The sequence below is a fragment of the Salvelinus fontinalis genome, chromosome 9, assembly GCF_029448725.1.
Source record: "Salvelinus fontinalis isolate EN_2023a chromosome 9, ASM2944872v1, whole genome shotgun sequence".
Classification (NCBI taxonomy): domain Eukaryota; kingdom Metazoa; phylum Chordata; class Actinopteri; order Salmoniformes; family Salmonidae; genus Salvelinus; species Salvelinus fontinalis.
Genome location: NC_074673.1, coordinates 44,592,121 through 44,610,358, shown reverse-complemented (window position 1 = coordinate 44,610,358; position 18,238 = coordinate 44,592,121). Strand labels below are relative to the sequence as shown.

Below are 18,238 nucleotides of genomic sequence, written 5' to 3'. Positions count from 1 at the left end.
TTTAAGCAATAAGGCACGATGGGGTGTGGTATATGGCCAATATACCACGGCTAAGGGCTGTTCTTAAGCACGACGCAACGTAAACGTAATTACAGCAGTAAAAATAAATGTTTGTCATACCCGTGGAATACGGTCTGATATACCATTGCTTTCAGCCAATCAGAATTCAGGGCTGAAACCACCCAGTTTATAGTTAGGGATAGTGTAGAGCAGCAGCTGCATACCTGAAGTAACCTCATCAAAGGTTCAGCCAGGTAGAATACATGATAGTGGCAACAAATGGAGTTAAGTTGGAAATATGAATGATAGGCTACATTCACTGGTTGAATGGGCAAGACAAAATATTGAAGTGAATTTGAACAGGGTATGGTAATAGGTGCCAGGCCAAGAACTGCAACACTGCTGGGTTTTTCACCCTCAACGGTTTCCGTGTGTATCAAGAATGGTCCACCACCCAAAGGACATCCAGACAACTTGACACAACTGTGGGAAGCATTGGAGTCAACATGTGGAACGCTTACAACACCTTGTAGAGTCCATGCCCCGACGAATTGAGGCTCAATATTAGGAAGGTGTTCCTAATGTTTTGTACACTCAGTGTATTTAGCCTATTGATTTTATGTAATGAAATATTCAAAGTAATAATTGCTCAACAAGTCTGTGACAGCGGTTGCGGGAACTTTTTTGGGTGTTCCCTTTTGTTTGAGGACATGCCTCCCCCCAAAAGTCTGTGCACCGCCCTGCAACAGTCATTTTGGATCTACTGTGTTTGCATGGTACAGAAATGAAAGTCAAATTCATTCTGATCCATTTCAACTGTGATTTCTCCTCAAAGAAATGACCTCATTCTGGAGGTGTTGTCAATACTGGAGGAGTGTTACTGCTGTAATTGATTCCACTGCCACAGTAGCATCACCAGTACTGTTAGACCAGCAGCTGACAGAAACCTTAATGAAACAGCAACGGCACCTCTTAACTGGACCTGCTGCTGCGACACAGTTTCATATGCTGTGTTAGTATCACTGTGTTAGTATCACTGTGTTAGTTTCACCCCCTGTCATAAAGCCACGTCAGATTAAGACAGTGGCAATGTATCTGCCAGACTGAGCGATTTAGGTTTGGTTAGTGTTCTAAGTAGACACGCAGCACAGTCTGTGTGTTAAGATATGGAGAAAGAGCATGCAGAGTGTATGTGTGTTAAGAGGTGTGTGTTGTGAAGCAGAAACAGTAAACAGGGAGTGTGTGTGTGACTGAAATAGAGAAAAAGCACATGGAGAGTGTGTAAAGAAGCGGGAGAGAGAGTGCTAGTAGCAGCCGTAGGGTTCGGCTAGTTGCCGGGAAATCCTCTCGGAGTCCTCTCGGCCCTGTCCATATGCTCGGCAAAGGTGCTGTGACGTGGCAAAGAGTGGTCCTCGTTCTCGGTAGTGGCGGGCAGAATTTCCCCCACAGCACCAGGCTAGTGCCAGGCTCGCCCGCTCTTAGCTTGGCACAGGGGAATAATGAAAGCGAGTGGCCCAGGCTGTAGCCTGTGTGAAGGGTGTACTAGAAGCTAGCAGACGTCTCCTCAGAGGGGGAGCTCAGGGATGTAGGGGACCATGGTTCCAGACACATACCGGCTGGTTGTAGTGCTGGTCAAGCATGAACAGAAAGGAGAATTTACTTTTTATTGTTACGCTTCAACAGATCAGGAGAATTTGTCTTTTTGCTTTCTGTTGGTGTTTGTTCTTCGAATCTATGTATTTTACTGTAAGTTAAGGTTAGTTGATTTTTCTTTGTAAGAGTGTGCATTGTCTTTGAATAATGCATTTTTATATGTGTTGTTGCATCATATCAACGAGTATCACTGATAAATGTTTAGATATAGCTGAGAATGGGCAACAAGGCCTAATATAATGGTCCTTTGATATTATTCAAAAGGCATATTTAAAATCATATGAGCTTAAATCATTAGCGTTTAATCAGATAAAATAACAATGTTACCTTCATTGTAAAAACCTAACTCATGTCTATCCATTTCAATGTAATACTGTAGAATTTAACATGCAACTTAATTCAAAAAGGCTGCATAGGTCATTTTTCTATTTGAATTTCCTGTCAACCGTTCTGCTCAAGGTCAAGATAAATTTACTTTGAACCTACCCCTGATATGTTATAGCCCTTTTTATGTTGAGGAGCTCTGACCTTTGCTATAGTGGTGTTGTTGTTATACTTAGACTGTACTGTCCACACAATATCGGCTTCCCGAAGGTCCTTGAGGAGGGTCATGTCTAGATGGTATACAGCTTTTGTCATTTTAGCTAACCCTTTTCCTAACCTTAACCTAATTCTCCTAACCTGCTACGTTAATTCTCCCGACCTGCTGCGTAAGTTCTCCTAACCTGCTACGAAAAATACATTTTGACAAAAGCTTTATCTCTCCTGGACAAAACACATAAGGAGTAGTCACTACAATCTGGGTGTGTCCCGCTTCTGAATGTTGTCCATTTTGAGATCTGATATCGGATGGGATCCATTTTGTTTTGCAAGCTCTCAAGCAGAATCTCTCTCTCTCTCCCTCCCTCCCTGCCTCTCTCCCTCTTTCTCCCTTTCTCTTTCATTCTCCTCTCAGAATCCGGTGAGGCACAGCAAGGTGAGTTTAGCTCTGATGAAATGTCATATCTATTTGTCTTGCTCTTACATGTTGAAGGCCATATACTGTACATTCGGTCACTGTATATTTGTGTGTTTATTATGTTTAATTTCACATAAATATATGTCATTTGTTAAGTTATGTATTAGAGTCCCTCCCTATTAGCTTTTGATTAAAGTTTTTGCGTACGAAGGTGACTAAACACAGCGAGAACCAGCCAAATGCAACGTAAGTTGGATGATAAAAGGACAATAATCTAACATATATTATTATCGTAATAGCGTAAGTACTTACATATGATATAGATATAACAAAAAATGACTTGTCTTGAATATTCCCCTGCAAACAAATGGTCAAATAGTTCAAAGTATTTGAATGACTATACTCTGAAGTACTCTATGCATGAACGCAATTTATAAGCTCATATTGAATCATGAATCTTCATGAATCTTGAATCTTGTAAGTTATTCCAAAATACCTTGACCTTGACCTTTCATTGGAAACATCAAGTTTATGAAAGCATCTCTGTCTGAAGAAAGCATCAACACATGGTTTGATAATCACATAGCTCATTGCTTAATGACTGAATTTCACAGATCAATAAATTCAGATATAAAGATGTAGATGTTAAAGTGTTAAATGTTTTTGATAAAATGCTAATACATTTTGTAGTAGTAAGTGAATAAGTATAATTTGCAGCATTGCTTACCATATTAAATGATACTGTGCAGTTCATTTTCATAAATCCAATGATTATTTCTACTTGTAAATATTGTATTTTTTTTAAAAGGAGTGTTACTCGTTGCTTTGCAGGCGCATCGGAAATGTGAAACAGGTTGGCATGAAAATAAACGAGTCCTACTTTGCCTGAAGGGTGCGCAGGAGCTTCTTTCATTTGAATAAATGTTTTATTGGAAAATATGCTATTTTGAAAATGTGTTTTTCAAAATCCCTGTTCAATATAATAAGTGTAAATAATTTGTTCTCATCCTTTTTGCAATTCCAATCATGGGAATATGCTCAGCCTTTTTGTTGGCAGGCAAATAAATAATGACTTACAATTTAGCTTTAAAAAATATATATAAATCATAATGTGTTATTATTACACAATGATGAAGCGGATTTGAATTGTTCATGTGCTTGGCAAATTTAAACAGATTATTTTGTATAACCCAATTTAAGTTTGGAGTAATTTCTTCTAACCCGATTGATATTCACTCCTATTTTGTGATATCAATTACTATCTAATCAATATATTTACAATTATGTATTCATTCCGTATTAATCATATAGTAAATCTAAGCTATTTGTGTTAAAAAGTGACGCATTTTGATATTGAGTCAGTACAACATATTTTATTATTATTATATATACTGTATTGATATTTTTTCCAATTACCTCTGGCTCTTCATTATAAATGTATTCGAAATTGTATTGTCATTAGAAAGATATTATCACAAATTTTCAATTCAAATATATGGATACTATACTTTTATAATGTTATATTGGACTGTGAACACATTTTAAAAATACAAAAATATATGTGACTAAAAGTTAACCCAAAATGATAATACCACATTCTTGTTAGTGATACAAAATCAAAAGATTTAGTAACAGTGTTTTTCATGCCTCGTTTGTCAAAATTCCAGAAGTCATTGAATTAGTTGTGAAAAATAGATTTTTTTAAAGTTACACTTCAGGGGTGTCGGTGAAAGGAAATATTTCACAATTACACTTTTCTTTAACGTTGTATAATATTCAACTGTTAACATGTAAAGCACATACCCTTCTCATTTTTAAACATCACCATCACCATCTTTTTCTCAGACCCATAATATTCACATTTCGTATATGTTTTTCAGCAGAAAATGTTATCATGACGTTATGAGTGATTGCATAGTATAGACACCCAATGAAATGAAACAATGTCCGTTTAGTTTCAAGAATTTTTATTTAAGCCTTCATTTTGACAGAGAGTAATGCTGAGACCAAAGTCTATTTTACAGATGAGCCCTGTATACACATCAATATTCATATCAATACATGAAAGCAAAACAAAATCATAGAAAACAAACATATTATTCAGTAAAAAAGGTCCTCAAATCAGCCTTTCGAGAGGCACCAATTCATACAGCTTTAGAGAGCCTTGGAGATGATATTCCTACAAGCAAAGTACCCCCCCCCCAAAAAAAAAAATCTGATTTAGTTAATTCAGTGAAGATAGAAGGGATCTTTAGAGTTAGCCATCCCTGAGACCCGGTCTAGTATCTTGTACATCTGTAATGAATATGTAGGTTTACTCTGTCAGGAGATATAGGGTTAAGTCAGCTTTCACTTGTGCACATAGACACAATTCATTTGTCACCCACTCAATACATATGTGTTAATTGAAGACAGAATGTGTGGGGGAAAAAAGCATGGGCTGTTGAAGGAGTGTATCATATCGTGGTAGTTCTATCCAGGATATCAACACTGGATGTCTTCTGTCCACCATTTTGTGATCAGAACTTTATCTAAATGCCCCCATTTTATGTGCTGTGGACCACTTGCAGCGCAGTAATACAGCGGTCATTTTGAGGGACTACTCCTATTGAATCTATTTTTGTATAGGGTATAATGATTCATGAACATTGTGAAATGACACATCACAGACACACATTAGCTAATCATAAATACTTTTGAAAGGACATGCCCGATTTCAAGTTAAAAAGTTTCCCATATTTTAATTCTCATGGCAATACTACAAAAAAACTATTTGTAATTCAGAATTGATACTCAGTAATTGCAGTGATTGTTTTTTCAAGTTTGTATAGCTAAGAACACGTATTGCTCATTTTTCTCAGGCAACGTTGCACCCACCCCTTCCACTCTCTTCTAGTGTGTGCGTTTGTGTGTTATCCAAACACATAGACAGAAAGGGAGAGTGGCGGTCACACTCTGCTGCCTGAAGTGACAGGCCAGAGGTCAGAGGTCATGGGGTGTTAATAACACGTGATGTGTAGACCCTGTGAGTGACGTCCCTCAGGGTATAACCCCCTAATCGGCATTAGTTAATGTGTTAGTAATCTTTACCTTCTTAAAGCAAACAGCACTAGGCCCTCAATGGGTCTGCCTGGCCTCCCGTGTAACGCTTTTGACCCCAGGGTCATGGCCTTTGTTCCCTGCTCTATGGGGAGTGCCTTCAGAGGTCTCTGGTGTAATAGAGAAGTTGTTTAGACACGTGCGAGGCTGGAGCAAGACCACCTCATAGACTCACTCGGGCCCCTGTTCCTAGAGAGGGAGACCAAGTCTTTCATCCCTGCGTACGTAGGGCCAGCCGGCATTGTGGTTTGGTGTTATCCTCCTAAATAGCTTCATTTAAAATACCAATTGTTTCTGTGTTATGTGTCACTGTGTGTGTCTGGTATCCTGAGGCATTGTGGTTCCTGATCCTGCACAGTCAGAATTCTGGGTTTTACTCCTGTTGGTGACTAATGGGTAAAGGAGTGTAGATCATGTCTGTCTATGAGGAGCTACTGCCCACTGCAATTTCAGATTCATCAGCCTTCCTTTCCTTTCTGTTTCCTGTGCTTCTAGACACTAAAGAAAAACAAACGGGCTCCTAATTATTTCTTGACTCCCCTCATGTGACCTACATGGAATATCAAGCGTTAGGTGTGACAGTTTTGAAAAATGGGTGTACAGTGACTGTTACTCTGTGACTCCTCTTATGTATAAAATTATGGAGCATAAAAAGTTTACGAGTGAGGGGAAAAAAATACATTTCAATGAGATAAATGAGAGAATGCCATGATTATACCTTTTGCATAGATTCTTTATGGCATTTAGTTTGAACTTTCCTTGGCCGACACTTTCATTTGAAATGTTCTTTCCTGTGTGTTCAGCAGTGTGCATTTGATAATTACCCATACTCAAGAGAAAGGTTAGAAGTGAGAGCTCGATTATGGAATCCAACAGTCTAGATCTGGCATGATCAGGAATTCATTTTATGCCAAAATAACACGTGATTTCTTACACATTATTTTGTTGATCATGATAAGATCCAACATGCGTACTATCAGAAGTTATACTTTTCTGTTAGAAAAAATATTGCAAGAGCTTTTTACCATATATACTAGTGAAATACTACTGGGTTAAAATCTGTCGAATGCAGTTATCTGTACAGGATCTTCATATGCAGTTATTGGATATTATTTTAATTGTTTTGTGATAGATTGAAATTATCCAAGACTACAAAGCAGTTCTCATATTGATTGTGCTTAAAGGCCCAGTGCAGTCAAAAACTAGATTGCCCTGTGTTTTATATATATTTCCACACTATGAGGTTGGAATAATACTGTGAAATTGTGAAAATTATGATAATGCCATTTTAGTGTAAAAGCTGTTTGAAAAGACTGCCTGAAATGTCATCCTGTTTTGGTAGGATGGTGTTTTGGCCCTCCATGGTGACATCCCCATGTGGTAAATTAGTTAATAGACCAATAAGAAAGACATTTCCCAAAAACTCGCCTACTCAGACCACTCCCAGACAGTCCTAGCAAAACTCTTGCTTGAGAAATTTACCTTAGCTATTTGTATTTATTTTTTGACTATTTTATTGAAAACAATCACAGTAAGGTACTTAATTGTTACCCAGAAATAATTTGATACTAAGATACAAATTCCTGCATTGGACCTTTAACATTTTATGTTGAATTATGAGTTTGTATTCCAAATACTTCATTACAAATTATATAACCAGCTTGTCAACTAAGAGTTAAAAGACTAGCCAGAGACAAAATGTTTGATGATTTTTCCTGGAGTCGTTATGGTTAGCTTTTTGCAAATGTGTAGTATTTGAATACGTTTTATCAAGCAAAGTTATGAACGTATCACAATGCTTTACAATTCTGTATGAAGCCTGCAAATGACATGGCGGCTCCGCCATTTTGTTCAACATTTCCTTGGATGTGACTGAGGGACTGAATCTGTATTCTCGCGTTGATTGCCAAGCCACAATAACAGACATGTTAGTTAGTGTTCTACTCTGATCATGTTCTCCTTCACCCTCCTCTCACGGTGGATTTGTAGCATTGCAAAGCATAACCAGGAACATAGCTTCGACTAACAGGTTGGATATTTACTTGATTAACCATTTTAATCTAAGTTGATATTATCTAAAGTTAATACTGAGTAAGATGCATAGCATACAGTAGCATATCATATTTATTAACAATACGGTTAAACAATCCCTTCAAATACTACGGTCGGAATAGTTACATTTACCTCCCTGTTCTTCCTCCAAGCTTTTTTCTGTTGTACTAGGACATCATTTGTTTTTATAGCTGTATTGTTTGCCAAAGTTCTTATGCACACCTGTGTACGGTTGCGTTCCTTAAAATATATCTTAGTTGAAACATAACTTCATGAAAACCTGCGATGTTAACATTTCTTAATTTATTATTTGAAAAGTGTTTAAAGAAAGCATGGTTGGGGTCATATACAAATATAAAACACAACGTATAGATAAAATAAAAGTGCATGTAATTAATTACAGACAAAGGCAGCCCAAGTAGAGGAGAGGGAAGCGAGGTAGAGGCACACAGTGGTAAAAATTGGCAGGCCACCCAAAACCAAAACCCTATCCTCAAGTGAACTTGTTGCAAACGCTAAGTGCTACATGCACGCTAAGCTAAATGATAACTACAGACAGTTCCAAACCAACCATCTCAAACAAATTCATAGTTACATGTCCATTTCTCCTACATCCTCTACAGAAACTGAACAGGGCTGTGCATACAATAAAATACACAATAATAATATACATCTACAGTAGCCACAAACTGTATGTGTCAATGTATATGCTTAAAACCAAAGACGTGGATTTTTTAATTGGCTAAAACACATGGCGAGATGTGACGTGAGGCTACACTGCTTTGGATGGGGTTCTAGGGATCTACTGAAGCTCAGACAGGCACATCCAACCCAGTGTATCTCGTTTTTAATAAGAAGACTGTAAAGACTGCTAATAACGCCCTAACTCAGCTGGACCATTTCGTCAGTAAGTAAACACAAAGAGTGTTTTTTTGGTTCCTGCTAGCGGCAGGTCCATTTAATGTAGCCACCTGTGTCTTATCGAAAGTTGTTGTGAAGAGAGGAGGAGAGGAGAGTGGAGAGTCCTCGGAGTAAGCGAGCGGAGGAACCGGTTGTCTGTTGCCGTGCTGTTCTAGCGAGGGAGCCAGCAAGGAACGAACGGGTGGTTACGTTAGGAAAGTGCTCCTCAAAGACCCACTCTGCAGATGAGATGAGAGCCCAAAACAGGAACAGTCATGTTGGCTAGTCCCGTCTGAGCTAACCTAACAGCACGATGTCATCCACAAAGCAACAGAAAGTTACACACAGTTAAAGAAGCAAAAGAGTAGTTTCCCCCACCTTTTTCTCTGCTAGGCATGCAATCTCCTGCTATACTTTTCATCTGGCATTAAAGACATGAGGCATCAAAATAAATCCAGAACAGGAGACATGCAGAGATTTGACCCTTTTTCCTTTTTCTTTCTTTCTTTTCAGAGCTGCTGATACTTCGGGGCAGAGAGGGGAAAAAAGTTCAAGCGTGTGAGCCCAGCCTTTGCCGTTATTTGGAACCAGAGCCAAAAGAGGCAGGAAGTTGTTTTACAATAGTGTTATAGTAATCTGCCACAAATGGGGAAAGCCAAACGCTGGTCGCAGAGTGGAGAAGGTGGTGGGACAGAGAGAGGGAGGGAAAGAGGAAGTATGAAAAAGACAGAGATAGAAAAAATGAAAATCAAAATAATAATCGGTATGTACTAAGATGGTGGAGGACTGGTCTGCCATGCTGTTTTGTAGTGTGTGTGTGTGTGTGTGTGTGTGTGTGTGTGTGTGTGTGTGTGTGTGTGTGTATGCGTGCGCAAACAGCAGGGTGTAGGGAGGGTGGAGCGCGCCACAATGCAGGATTCTAGATGATTCCAGGGTAAGGGATAGTTTAGAAGCAAATATACTCAACAATCTTTTCCTATTTGGACAAGGTATCCTGTGCCTTTTTACCCAGAACCCCTCGTGTTTTCTGTGAATTCTCAATCACGTTGTAATCACAGTAGCTGTTTTTCTTCTAGTAAAGCAGTGAGGTCTCACCCAAAACGCTTATCAGGCTTTTTACTCCTTGCCAAAATAGCTGTAAGGGTCGTGCGATGTTTAGCCCCTCGGAGAAGCAGAGCCAGGGCAGGAAGAGGACAGTCTTACTGTACTGTACTGTAACTCTACTAACCCCGCTCTCTACCCTGCCACGTGCTACACTACAGTATTATACTCAAGTAGCTCCCATTTTTCCATATCTGCTTTTTGTCTTCTCAATGCTGCTTTCACGCTAGCTGCTGTGGCATGCTAAAGAGCTGATACTTTCTGTCTGTGAGCCATGGCTTGCTGTAGAATGTGATCCAGACAGACTGTTGCAGCTTGACGAGAGAGAGAGCTACAGTACTGTACTGTACTGTACCAGATAAGGTTAATCATTTAACCTGCTCTCAGAACTGTTGCATATTTCAAATGTCCTTAGGCAGGGCAGTCCACTCTGAGTGTTTGTACATTCTCTTTATTTCGTTTCCTTATTTTTTATGCTCTGTTCTCTAGCTGATTGCCGGGGTGCGGAGAGTGCTAGTATGGCGTGAGTGCGTGCACTGCGTCTGCGCACTGCCGGAGGAGTGCATTTCTGTGTCATTCTTCCTCCTCTACCCCCTCCCACCCTCGACTGCTTTCCGCCCTCCTACTCTCCCCTGTCTCTCTCTCTCTCTCTTTCCCTCTTGGTCGCCGTCTCCCACCCTTCTCTCTCCCTCCTCCCTCTCTCAAGTGCATATACAGTTCCTTGCCGTGTTGGATGTGTGATGAAAAAGTGTCTGTCTCTCGTGCTCCGCCGCACCTCCTATTTCATCATCAGTAGAGCTTTTCTCTCCTTCACTCTGAGCTTGCTGCCTCGTCTCTTCTATCGCTCGCTCCCCTGTTCTCAGCTCCAGCCGCACGCAGGGGGGAGACTCGAGCTCTGTGGGGAGAAAAAAAGAACAAAGGTTTGCTGCTATTTCTACAGTCAGGGCCTCCCCACAGCCCGCCCTTCCATAGAGGAGTTTTTTTTTTTTTTTTTACTACTAGCTGGATTTTAACCCTCTGCCTCCAAATATCTACACAACGGCTCTGCAAAAAGCTGGCAACAAGTAGCTTTTTTTGGGGCCTTTACGTAGTTTTGTGCGGCAATTTTTGCATCAGTTTGGATCTTGGTGTTATTTCTTTTTTTTGGGTGTTATTTTTTCATCTGCATTAATTCCCAGAGTTTTATATTTCTCTTTGAAAGAGTTTGGCGGTGTTTATTTTCAATGTGTTATTATTTTTGTCGTCGTTTGGTCGTGTTTGTATCTCGCCACGTGACGAGCCTTCTTCCTCCTGGAGCTGTGTACGTACGGGCGTCATTCCTACTGGGTAAGCCCTCTCTCTTTTTCACGCTCTTCCTTCTAGTGACTGTCTGTGGATGACAAGCAGGAGAACGTGTCCAGTCTCTGAGCGTGTCGTACGTCTGCGTGTTCAAGACGTGCTCTTCGTGAGCGCCATCAGTTCTCTCGCCTGGAAATACTGCACCTCCCTCTTCTTCCTCACTCTCGCTGTTTCTCTCCCTCTTGCTCCCTCTCTTTCCCTCCCTCGTTCTCTTTCTCTCTGTCTCTCTGTCTCTCTCTCTCTCTCGCTCTCTGTCTCTCTCTCGCTGGCTCTTTTTCCTAACAGGGGAGTGAGTGCTGTGCTGTGCTGGAGCTCTTTCTGGGACAGGAGCCAATTCCAAACAAAAGACAGGAAAAGGCAATGACAGAAAAATGCAGCGATTGAATTTGGAAAAATGTTGCAGCGAAAACATAAGAAGTGATTGTGCATGTCGTTTCGTGCCACCGATGCATGCTTGTGTTAAGTGTTAAAACTGATTTCAGGGGCTAGGACCGCTTGGGGAACGGAGGTCTGATTACACTTTGTCGGGTAGCGAAGGCATTCGAGTTGGGAAGACGGAGAGAGTGAAGAGAGGAGAGGGGGGGGTTCCTTTTTTCCAGACTGCTGAATTATTCATGTAGGCAGCCAAGGCTGTGACTGGACTGGTTGTGCTATTTGCATGCATCAGACATGCTGTTTGTCTGTTTGCTAACATTCCTCATTCAAAGACTTGTTAACTAGCAGAGGGTTTTAGCTGGAGCCTTCCAGACAGCCTCATGGCCTCCTTTTGTTGCAGGGCCCGCCAGGCCTGGGCCCAGCCTACGGCAGCCAGGCGAGGTAGCACCAGCCCAGGCTTGGGCTCTGGGCTGAGGCTGGGCTGGGCTACGAGGGGGACTGCCTGGGGAGTCACCTGGCCTGCGTGCCTCTCTGCCTGCCTGGCTAGCATGCTGCTCTGCCAGAGCTGCATGGGACACAGAGGCTGATGGATTTCTGTTCTCCTCAACAGAGATGTGGATCCAGCGTGGAAAAAAGAGAGGAAGAGAGAAGCTGCTCAGAATTTCACCCCCGGATTCGGAACGTTTCGGAATTGCCTCTACTGCAGAATATTTGTAAGTAATACCTGTTTCTTTATGTGTGTGTTTAAGTGTGTGTGTGTGTGTGTGTGTGTGTGTGCGTGCGTGCGTGCGTGCGTGCGTGTGTGTGTGTGTGTGTGTGTGTGTGTGTGTGTGTGTGTGTGTGTGTGTGTGTGTGTGTGTGTGTATTCATTGCGTACACGTGTTGAATTGTGTATAGTATCATCTTTGTTTGTAACACTCATTGTACAAAATAATGGAATTCATACACTTTGGTACATTTTTTATTTTGATGCAAGTGCTGAATCAAAAACCGCAATCGAAATCCATTGCATACAGTCGTGCATTGCACGAAGGTAGTACTTTATGTTGGTAATGAAAGCGTTTTTTTTTCATGGCAAATTACCATGTATTAGTACTCAAACTCAAAAAGTATAATACTGTGACCTCTACACAACACAGTTATTTAATAATATTGCAAATGTGTTTTTCTTAAACCAGAGGTATCCGTTAATGGTCCATTGATTACTGCCAAGTTAATCTGATTTCGTGGTAATCGCGGGGTCACGTTTGTAGAGATATTTCATGTGAGTGATGCGGTTTTGGGTTAGGTGACAATGTGCGTGGAATGATACATTGTGGTACCCAATTTGTTCAATAATGTTATCTTTCCCAATGACTCATCTGTCAATTAAGGCTGGGTTGGAATTTATTTACAGGTGTATTTGTTGTTCGTCAAAGTCTTGATTTATATTGATACAATTTTTTTTTTTCATGGGTTATTTTGAACAACAGGAAAAGGCGCGTGTGTGTGTGTGTGTGTGTGTGTGTGTGTGTGTGTGTGTGTGTGTGTGTGTGTGTGTGTGTGTGTGTGTGTGTGTGTGTGTGTGTGTGTGTGTGTGTGTGTAGCTCCTGTTGCTCTTTTCAATATATGATTGCAATTATAATACAATTAGTAAAAAGTCAATTCCCTGCAATGCACAGATATTTCCGTCTGATAAATTATACTCTGCTCATTTTTCTTAACAAAAACTCATATCGAAGCAAATAAGTAAATCAGACTTCTAATTTACACACTCACACTCATACAAATATATTCAGGGTGTTATGGTCTTCTCATTATAATATGGCTGCTATGATTTTGTTATGCATTTGGCTGCTACAAAATAAATGAGAAACTAATTATCTAGCTATAATAATAGTTCAGACTAGATATTATGTGTTGCTGGCACAACATTTTATTTGAGCAGATCACACTCAATCACCATATTTTCCCCAATACCCTTCAATTGTATCACTATAATGCTATTGAATATTTCACTTAATTGTCTCATGGACAGTCAGTCTGAGTATACAAGCTTTTCACTCAATTATGTGAAATGCCTATCTGTGAGGTTTTGAGGAATTTGTCACGGTTTTCATGAACATGGGGAATTTGGTTACATTGGATGTTGAACTTGCTCTGTCTGTGTGCTCGTCGATTGATAAACACATCTGGCAGTGCATTGCCAGTAACAACACATACATGCCTGCTTAAGACTCTGCATTCTAAAAAAGCATAGGCCTAATTATTACCTACTTTACGCTTTTTCAAATGATGGGCGGGGAGGCCTTTACTGAGAGGCTTCGTGTTAGTAGTTTGTATTCAATCCAGTACAAACATGGAAATTCATGGTCACAAAGGTAGGCCTAATTTAGCCATGGATATACTGTATGTGCCTACTTGCTTACCTTCAAAAGTACATGAATTGGACTGGCAGTTGAGTGCGCCACCTCACCCCTCAGGCCTTTTTGGCGGGGGTGGCTGTCTTCCAGGGGTAGTTAGCTCCGTTGCATGTGGAGGGGCAGATGGCAGGGTCATAAGCAATTGCAGTATTTTCTCTCTCTCTCTCTCTCTCTCTCTGTAACATTATACCTACCCAAGCATAGCTCCTGGACAGCCCTTCACATACTGTGAATTGAAGTCCATTATACTGTACAGTAGGTACACACAGATACAGACAATTATTTGGGTGGACTCAGCATACGAACGTGCCCTTGTACACCACACACACACACACACACACACACACACACAAACGCTCATGCACACACATATACACACACAGATCGTTAAAACGTGTAAAGTCGCAATCCTATGAGTGAAAATGTAAAAATGATTATTTTCTGTCCATTTCTAATAATTAATCATTGAATAAATGGTGTTAAACTACTGTATCGTTCCTTATTTCATTACTGTCTGTGTAAGCTGTGAACTGTGCGTAAGCAGACCACTTATTGTGTTGCAAATAGGAAACTGCAAGGGTTACAATAGACAAGTCTGTGAATTTGAACTTGAGCGTTTGAACTTGAACGTAAATGTGTACTTGAACTTGACCTTGCATTTACTCTGGGCTTCCTTTGTGACTGACATTTCCTGTCGATTGAGGTTGTTCCTATAGATGACATAGCATTTCAACATAATATCTGCATTGGCAGTGAAACCAAGCGCAGATGTAGTTTGTGTTTTTTTTGTGGGTTGTAACTGTAGTCTGGAAAATCAGGTAATAGGATTCTTTCTATATGACAAATTATTTTCAAAGGCCCCAACTTCGATAGTTGGTTTTGATTAATATCACACACGTAATAGGTCTTACTGTGTTATATTTTCTTTGCAAACAGTTCTTTTGTCAAAATTGTATATAAATGGGATTACTGATTGATTATTGATTGCAAGGTGCTTTGAAAGTATAGTGACGGCTAGCCATTTCCTTCTGTTTTGACAGAAGAGGTTTGTCTTACATACTGTCCTGTAAAGTTCAATTTGATGCTGCAACATGTTGTCTACCGTCATTCAAATACATTGGCAATACAAAGGTAAACAGACAGGTCCAATGCAGCATAAACGTATGCTGCTCGAATACAAAGTGGTGCTCTCTGTACGGCGGTGCTAAATGTAATAACTAATGAACTTATACAGACAATGGCAGTAGACGTGATCCTCATTGGAAATACGACACTTGTCAATGCGTGTGTGTAACTGCATAATTACTGTCAGAGTTAACCAGTTAACTCAAGTTCAGTTTTTGTCATTTTAGTGCATTATTTTCTTTATCACGATTAATTTTAGTGCACTATTTTCTTTATCACGATTAATTTTAGTGCACTATTTTCTTTATCACGATTAATTTTAGTGCACTATTTTCTTTATCACGATTAATTTTAGTGCACTATTTTCTTTATCATGATTAGTTGCATTGTCTGTAAGCGTTGAAAAGACACTGAACACATACAAAGACATGATCTATACAGCTAACAACAACAATGTGATGGCAAAACAAGGTGACTTTAAGGTTAAAGAAAGTGTGTTTATCAATTGAACTGATTTTGCTTACATTACTTTGGACAAAATCAAGATGTCAATATTCTTGTAATGATTTCTGAAGAAATTCTGAATTTGCGATTAATTGCACCAAATCCTGCATTAACTCGTAAAAAAAAAAAGTGGTTAACGACCTTAATAATGACACAATGCACACACATATATTTTTTATGAATGACTGTACTGAGTGCAATGACCATCACAGACTATTTGATCACGTAAAACGTACAGTATATTCTTATCCCCTTTTGTTAATATATTGTATGTATAATTCTTGTACATTTGGGGGAATTAAATAGGTCAATGCTGTTTCACAGAATTGTGAGATATAAATTAGGTGTGTGTGTGTGTGTGTGTGTGTGTGTGTGTGTGTGTGTGTGTGTGTGTGTGTGTGTGTGTGTGTGTGTGTGTGTGTGTGTGTGTGTGTGTGTGTGTGTGTGTGTGTGTGTGTGTGTGTGTGTGTGTGTGTGTGTGTGTGTGTGTGTGTGTGTGTGTGTATATTTGTGTCATTCATTTAATTAGATTTATTTAACCAGGATAGTCCACTCAGTAACACTTGCCACTGTTTTCCAGGGAGTTCTAGGTTCCATAGAGTCAGTGTGTGTGTGTGTGTGTGTGTGTGTGTGTGTGTGTGTGTGTGTGTGTGTGTGTGTGTGTGTGTGTGTGTGTGTGTGTGTGTGTGTGTGTGTGTGTGTGTGTGTGTTCGTGCATGTGTGTACGTGCGTGTGATATTACTTTATTCATGGTTATTATAAATATATTTGATAATTACAGTATGTTAGCAGTTTAGAGGCTTAGTTAAACTATATTAGATAATCTCATGAGTTTGGACTGGACTGAAACTAATCAGGACAGAGTTTCTCTTCTGAGTAGATAGAACGAGTGTGATCAGCCCAATTCACATCGTACGGTCAATTCTAGACAAATATAATGTTCATACTTAATAGTCATCACAATTCATCTTGTCTATCATCAAATGTGTATATTTCTCTGTTTAAAAAAGATTTCTAGCAGTAACTCAGGATTTGGAAGGTAGCCTACTGCATATTGGCTCTCACATTTCAGCTAATAATCATTCCTTGTTGCCTATAGTCTGTAATTCATACTCAATTTAGTTGTCAGCATAAAACCATTCATTCTCAGTTCATTCAATAGATTTTAGTGGAGGAATGAGATTAGCATCTTGTTTGGCATTGCAAGCGTAGTGCAATGTGTACATTGATACTTAATGTAATGAATAGGCATACTGTACAATTGTGATCCGTATGTCATACGACGAAGGGAAACATAATTAATTTCAGCACATCACTTTTTGATTATTGAGAAATATGTATTATCGGAAAAGTAGGTTTGTCCTGAACCAATTGGATTGATGATCCATGGTTGATGAAAAAAAAGTGAAAATAGATTTAACCCTGTTCTTACAATAGGCCTACATTTTCTCCACAGTAACTAGGTTTCAGCAGATGATGTGTATTTTTACCCAAATGGTCTTTTGAGGCTCTGTGTGGTTTGACTCATGTGGCACAATGTTCTATGTACTCTTACCACTACTCATACTGAAAATGAATCACCCACCAGCACAACGTAACCATGAACAACCAGTGCTTTGTTCCATTTGTTAAATGGAGAAATTGTCATGTAGAATAATTTGATTTCTATTCATTAGAGATGTAGTATTATTGTGATTTGCGTCCAATATTTTTCTGCTCTGATATTAAGCACAGATCTGAGGATGGTGGCAATTACAACCAAAATGCCCACCAGAAATTCAATTTCTCCAGATAGGAAGCTAGAAATGATTTAACTGGTTCAACCAGCTGTTATTCCTATGACATTTAATGCACAGTGTTTTTTTATGGTGTTTTCCTGCATCTGGTTGATCTGCGGACCGGTAGGCCTAAATACAGTGCAGGCTTGTGTCATTTTCAATCTTGCCTTGAATTATTTCTATGGTATTATTTTATGTAATCCACTGTATCTATTAGATTATCCCAAAAAAATGACATCACATTCTGAGTTATGTATATGAAACAATGTATTATATTGACCATTACATTTTATTTATTTTAGTCATTTAGCAGACGCTCTTATCTTATTTATCTTAAGATAGCTAGGGGGGGACAACCACATATCACAGTCATAGAAAGCACATTCTCCCTCAAAGTACATTCTTCCTATCAGCAAAGTCAGAGCTAGTAAAATTTTAAAAAGTAAGACATGCTGAGCTGGATAGAGCCCTATTTAGGTTTTGGCTAGCTGTTGTAAGCATTTTAAAACGTTGGCAAAGTCCTTTGCATCCATGTGACTAGTTGCTCAACTGAATATGAGATGCCGGTTTACAGTATTTTACTTTGCAGGTTTTGTGACGGTACTTAGGCCTAGGTTTTAAGACTGTATTTATCTTAAGAGGAGATTGTCCTATACTGTACACACAAGCCTATATGCCCATCCGCATAGGAATATGGTGAGCTTGTAGTTTCAGCTAGCCAGATTCTATATTGCTGACAGATTGCAGAAGTCAACACTGTTGTTCGTTCATGATCAGCTCCAACAAGCCCCGACAAGCTAAATGGATTCCAATTTTCAACTCTTACTATTATGACAGTTAGTTGGTAGGAGCAACAACCTTGGTACTTAGACCTGCATGTACTGACCTGTAAGTCACAAGGGAATGACAGTATTTAGCTGTATGTACAGTGCCTTCAGAAGGTATTCACACCC

The 18,238-nt window shown here is 39.6% G+C and overlaps 1 long non-coding RNA gene across 1 annotated transcript in view; it reads left to right on the top strand.

Annotated features, from left to right (window-relative positions):
• The first annotated feature begins 860 nt into the window (after window positions 1–860).
• Window positions 861–18,238, top strand: part of LOC129862676 (uncharacterized) — a 35,288-nt gene continuing 17,910 nt past the window's right edge. The window contains exons 1-2 of the long non-coding RNA XR_008760802.1: window positions 861–11,089; window positions 12,087–12,189. This is a non-coding gene — a long non-coding RNA (uncharacterized LOC129862676). The remainder of the gene's footprint in view (window positions 11,090–12,086; window positions 12,190–18,238) is intronic.